This window comes from Theropithecus gelada, chromosome 3 (genome assembly GCF_003255815.1).
Source record: "Theropithecus gelada isolate Dixy chromosome 3, Tgel_1.0, whole genome shotgun sequence".
NCBI lineage: Eukaryota > Metazoa > Chordata > Mammalia > Primates > Cercopithecidae > Theropithecus > Theropithecus gelada.
Window position 1 is genome coordinate 158,905,169 of NC_037670.1, and position 6,206 is coordinate 158,911,374.

Here is a 6,206-nt window from a genome sequence, read left to right on the forward strand (position 1 = left end):
CCTTCTGATTGGTTGCGTCGGAGGTTCCGCGGCCGCCTACTCCAGGGGTCGGCGGGGATGCCTCTTCCGCCAGGGATGCTTTTTCCGCCAGGTCCTAGTGGCACCGAATTCTTTCCGCCCCCATCGCTAGCCCCGGTCCCGCGTGGCAGAAAAGAGTTCTTCAGCTGCTGTATTTCGTGCGAAAGCGAATGCTTTAGCGAAAATAACAGGCATCCCATCAATACATAGACTGGAAATAAGTTTTGGTTTCATTAAGAGCCCAGAAGAATGCCTTTGTCTATTGTCCAACCCCAGTTTGATGCTCTTTGGGAATTTGACGAATACCTTGTCCTTAATCTATGTGAATCATACTGACTACACATATAGTTTACCGTACTTTGTTCTTAGACAAAGGTGCATGCCAGAAAAATGGCTTGCAATCTTTTTGCAAAGCACCTTCACAAAATACAGGTTTGCCCAGCCTTTTTGTAGCCTTCTAGAGCTCTTTTTGCACCCCATTCTAACACAGCTAACAGGTGTTAGCTGTGTCTGTGCATACTAGGTGTGGTTCAGCAAGCCTTCCACCAAAAGCCAGCATCCTTTGATGCTCTTGAGGTTAGAAAGCCTTGATGAGCTTGATCCAGAACACTCAGAAGAATTTGGAAAGACTCTCCATTCAGAGTCAGTAAAACAAATTTCATCAGTCTTTGGAAACTGAGACTCTATCAAAGCAGTAACTTCCAGTACAGTAACTTAGCAAAACTCTCTAGAAGAAGAAAAATGAACTGACAGAAACCCATAGAAGAAAAAGTTAACTCTAATATTGTAGCTTCCAATATTTCAAATTAGAAGGTACAAAATAATAAATTGATTAGCCCTAATTGGCAGGTAGAAAAACACATTTTTCCAAGATAGCCTCAGAAAAGTCACTTGAAGATCCTTGAAGACAATTTTGGTTTCTTTCCAACAACCTCTCTTCATGATACTCTACCTCACCCCAACTGCTCTTTCTGCTCCATCACCCTCCAATCTTTCCCCTAATTATGCAAGTTTGGGAACTCCATCTGCCTGGTAATGACTCAAGCACTAGGCCTCTCTAAACTCCATGCTGGTGATTTTCCATTTAGTGCTTTCTTTAAAAGTGCTCCCTCCTGGAAAAATTTTTACGGAACAGACTAGCCCAGATATTTTTCCATGTAACTTCTATAAAAATTGTTGCTACTGTGCAAATTCATTTTCCCCAAGTGACAGAATTTGAACTTGAGCCTAAAACTGGGAACTTGCTTTGTGTAAAACAGCCAAGTTCCTTCTTCCATGAGAGTCCTCTTGACTTGGAGGTTGCTCTGCCAGTTGAAACTCCTGAGTCCAAATCCAAAGAGCTAATCTCTTGTGAAAATGATACACCTTGAGTGGCCAGGTTGGTACACACAGAAGGGTCATCTGTTAGGGACATGGACTCAATATCAGAGGCTTTGTTGCTGTTTTGATAATAATTGAGTATACAGCTTGATTGCATGAAGGTATAACTGTGTCTAAAGTTAGAGTGATACCTATAGTCTCAGCTTCTCAGGAGGCTGAGGTGGGATGATTGCTTGAGCCCAGGAGTTAGAGACCAGCCTGGACAACATAGCAACATATCTCTAAAATAAATAAATAAACCCAGAATATTTTGGCTGGGCCATGCAAATGTGAAAAGTTGTATCAGTGGAATTTCTATAGCAACAATAGCACTCTAGTTGAGACATGCTATTGTAATGGCCCCCTAACATCCCCCATTGCCTCTGTAATCTTTGTAAAATGTACACATCTCAAGATTTTTGATCTCCCATCTTTTGATAAGTATATATATCAAAATTTAGTTTGAAAAAGGGAAAAAAAATCTTCAATGGAATCCTCCTGAGAAACACTCTAGTAATTGGAATCTTAACATGCTCTGAACCAGTAATCTCCCATCATGGGAATTATTTCCCAAGGAAATAATTTAAAAGGAAAACACACACACACACACACACACACACACACACACACACACAGGTATAGGGCTGGGCCGGGACCAAGGTAAGGCAAATGAGGTACACAGGTGCAAATTTTCATGCCAGAAGGTAGGAGCTTCCTTACATTTATGTCCTTGGCTCCTGCCTCCCCTTAGTCCTAGGCCTGCACACAGGTATACACATATGTGTATGTATTTTTAAAATGCTGTATACGTAAAATAAAACTATAAATATCCAACAATAGCAAGAGATAAGGTGTAGCCATCAAAAGTAAAGATGATAAAGACACAGAGAAAAATATATATGAGGTAATGTTAAAGTGAAAGTGGAAAACAAAGTCATGTAACTATGACATGATGCTAAGAAGGAAAATACAACTCATAACATTTGGGAAAAATTAGGAAGAAGCCAGAAGCAAATGGGGAATACTCTTTGTCAGATTATTTCCTTAATAATCTGAACACGTTTTAAATTAAAAGACAACTTCTTATGAACTGTCAAATTCACACAGGATAAAACTTAAACTCCTGAGCCTGGCATTCAAGGCCCTGCGAGATCTGGTACAAGTTTGAATATACAAAAAACCACCCAAATGTTTATTTAAAAAGGTAAATCATATGGTATGTAAATTATGCCTCAATAAAACTGCTATAAACAAACAAAGGTTACATGCTACATGTCCAACACAAGCTGGTGGAGCTGAGGGTGGCAGTAGGCTCTGTTCACATTGTCACTCAAGGACTCAAGCTATGGAGGTCCTACCACATTGTTTCCCTGCTGTCCCAACCTAAGGCTTCAGGGTTTGGCTTAGGAAGGCAAAAGAGAACCTGAGTCTCAAATGAGCAATCCATTGCTCAGGCCTGGAAGTGGCACACATCACTTCTACCTATAATCCTTTGACCAGATCTGGTGGTAGAGCCCAGTCAGGCCTATCTTCAATGGGATGGGGAAGTGTCATCCTCCTGTGTGCCAGAAAACAGAAGTGAATGGGTATGGTGAGCACTAGAAGTCTCTTCCACAATGACAAACCACTACTGAGTCTTTATTATGGTTCAGACACTGGATTATGGTTCAGCACTTGGCATATGTTATATGAAGGTGCTGCTGCTGCTGCTTATATATCTATTGAGCTTTGTATATGGCCAGCACTATTCTATGAGCTTTATGTACATTAAATCATTTAATTTTCATAACCACCCCTTTCATGGATACCATTATCAATCCATCTTACATGTGAAGAAACTGAGATGCAGAGAAGTGAAAACAATTGCTAAGATCTCACATTAAGTAAATGTTAGGGTCAATATTTAAACCTAGGAATTTGACTATAGCACTCAAACTCTCAACCACTACCAGTAGCTTTCAAATTTTTAAACTGTGACTCACACTAAGAATTTTGGAATGAGTGACGTCAGGAAGAAGGTTGATTAGAAATGCCTAGTTCTTATCCCTGCCACAAGACAGGACCAAGGGAATGAATAAGCCGCTAATATTTAACTGGAATTATGAAAAGAGAGCATTAAGGTGCAGTGGGGCAGTAGAGGGGAATTTGTAGTGATTGGAAGCCCAAGAGAGTACCATGGAGGCACATGGCATCTGTAGCCCCGTCTTGCCTGCCACAATTGCATCAGCCCAGAGACAGGAGGGAAGTCCCCTTGTAGGGAAAAGTTAAAAGAACCCCACCAGTCTCCATTGCCACTGTAAATGACCCCAAGTCCTCATTATAAAATAATCCCACAGTCCTTGCAAGCCCTGTGCCCAGTTTGAAGAGCTTCTGGGAATCCATATAGCTGTATCACTCTGGATTAGGAGAACAGGGTGTGTACACACCCTTCCCGTAGTGAGCCAAGCTGCTGCAGCATGGCACCATCTTGAGATCAGAGCCATCTCTGGACTGTGCCTTGCTCTGGGGGCCATAGCCATTGCACTTCTCCAGCACTGGGGCTCCATCTTCATTCCACCAAGCCCACATGTGGGCCAACTGCACAAAGACTGGGCCCAGGATTGGCTGTGACTCTGGTCCTGCACCACAGTGAAACCAGCCCCTGTCATCTGCAATACAGCTGAAGGAACAGTCTGGCAGTTTCACCCAGGGTGAACCTTCCTTTAAGCCAGCCAAATGGCTATGTGTCCTCCCTCAAGCAGGAGAGGTCCTAGCCCATCAAACAACTGACATGCCTACCCCTAGGCTAGCAGAGTGGCCATATGCAGATGTACAGAGCCTGGAAAACAGGCCTATAGCACCTACTTCCTCCATGAACACACCCTTGGATTGCCTCACATTCACAACCAGGGCTTGGAGAAACGAGAAGCTGACTGAGTAGCTATGTGAAGCCCACACAGGTGGCCGAATCCCACAACTCCAGCTGCATGGAGTCTGGGCCCAGGATTGCCTGTGACTCCGGTCCTGCACAGCAGTGAAACCAACCTACACACTCTCTGGTTTTAGAGCTGGAGGAAGATTCTGGAAGTCTTGTCTAAGGAGAGCCTACACTTAAGCCAGCTAAACTGCTGCACACCCTCTCCAAAGTGAGAGGGGTCCTTGATCCACCTAACAGCTGACATGCCACTGGGCCCACAGAGCAGCTGTGTGCCCATGCCCAGGGCCTAAGACACAGCAGCAGCATGGGACCACACCCCTACCATGAACATGCTGCTGACCTGCCCAAAGGACCTGCATGTGCAATCAACACTTGAGAAACAGCTCTGTTGGCCACCCCCAGCAGACATGCACCCAGGACAGCCAAGAAGGTGTGTGGCTGCATCTCATACCTGAGAAATGGCCCTGTGGATTGCCCTGGCAAACACACTTCCAAGCAGCTAAGCAGCCATGCACTCATATTTTGGGCCTGGGAGATAGCCCCATAGGCAATCCTTAGAAGGGAAGCAGGCGGGCCATCAAAGCAGCCACACACCTGCCCCCTCGGGCTTGAGAAACAGCCCCATGGCATGAAATCACAGTGAGCCAGACCCGAAGTTGGCCAACCCAATGTGGCCACACATGCACTCAGACATGGGAAAGGCCTGGCAAGCCCACCATGGCAAAGCTGCACTGCCACTGCCACAAAATCTCTCATCCTAGGACACTGAGATACTCACAAACATTGCAAGGAAAGATTACAGTTGAAGAAACTATGCAGATGCTACACTACTGCATCCACCTAGAAACACAGCCAACACACTGCTCTGAACCTACTCCCCAAGACCGATCTACGAGAATAAGTCTTTCCCTATAAAACCTACTCCATGAAATTGGAAGGGGTGACTGTTCCACCAGATGTGTAGAAATCAGTGTAGGGACACATTAAGCAAGAAGAAGCAAGGAAACATAATGCTTCCAAAGGAACACAGTAATTCTCTAGTAACAGACTGTAATAATAAGGAAATACACAAAATGCCAGGAAAAGAATTCAAAATAATAATCTTAAAGAAACTCAATGAAATAAAAGAGAATAAAGATAGAAAACTCAATAAAATTAGGAAAACAATTCATGATTTGAATAAGAAATTCAACAATGAAAAGAACCAAACAGAAATCCTAGAGCTAAAGAATTCAATGAATAAAATAAAAATACAACTGAGAGCTTCAATGATAGATGAGACCAAGCAGAAGAAAGAATTTCTGAACTTAAAGATAGGTCATTTGAAGTAAAACAAGCAAATGAACAAAAAAAGAAAAAAAGAATAAAGGAGGCATACAGGAGTTATGAAGCACCATTAAGCAAACAAATATTTGGATTATGGCATTACAGAAGGAGAGTATAAAGGAAATGATATTAAAAACTTATTTAATTAAATAAGTCCAGGTGCGGTGGCTCATGCCTGTAATCCCATCACTTTGGGAGGCCGAGGCAGGCAGATTTCTTGAGGTCAGGAGTTTGAGACAAGCCTGGCCAACATAGTGAAACCCTGTCTCTATTAAAAATACAAAAATTAACCTGGCATGATGGTGGGCACCTGTAATCCCAGCTACTTGGGAGGCTGAGGCAGGAGAATCACTTGAACCTGGGAAGTAGAGGTTGCAATGAGCTGAGATCATGCTACTGCACTTGCCTGGTCAACAGAGTAAAACTCCATCTAAAAAAGAAAAGCATATTTAATAAAATAATACCTGAAAACTTCCCAAGTGTTGGGAGACAGGCTGTTATCCTGATTCAGAAAGCTCAAAGAATCACAAATAGGTTGATATGCCTCTCTGAGGCATATTATAGTCAAATTGTCAAAAGGCAAAGG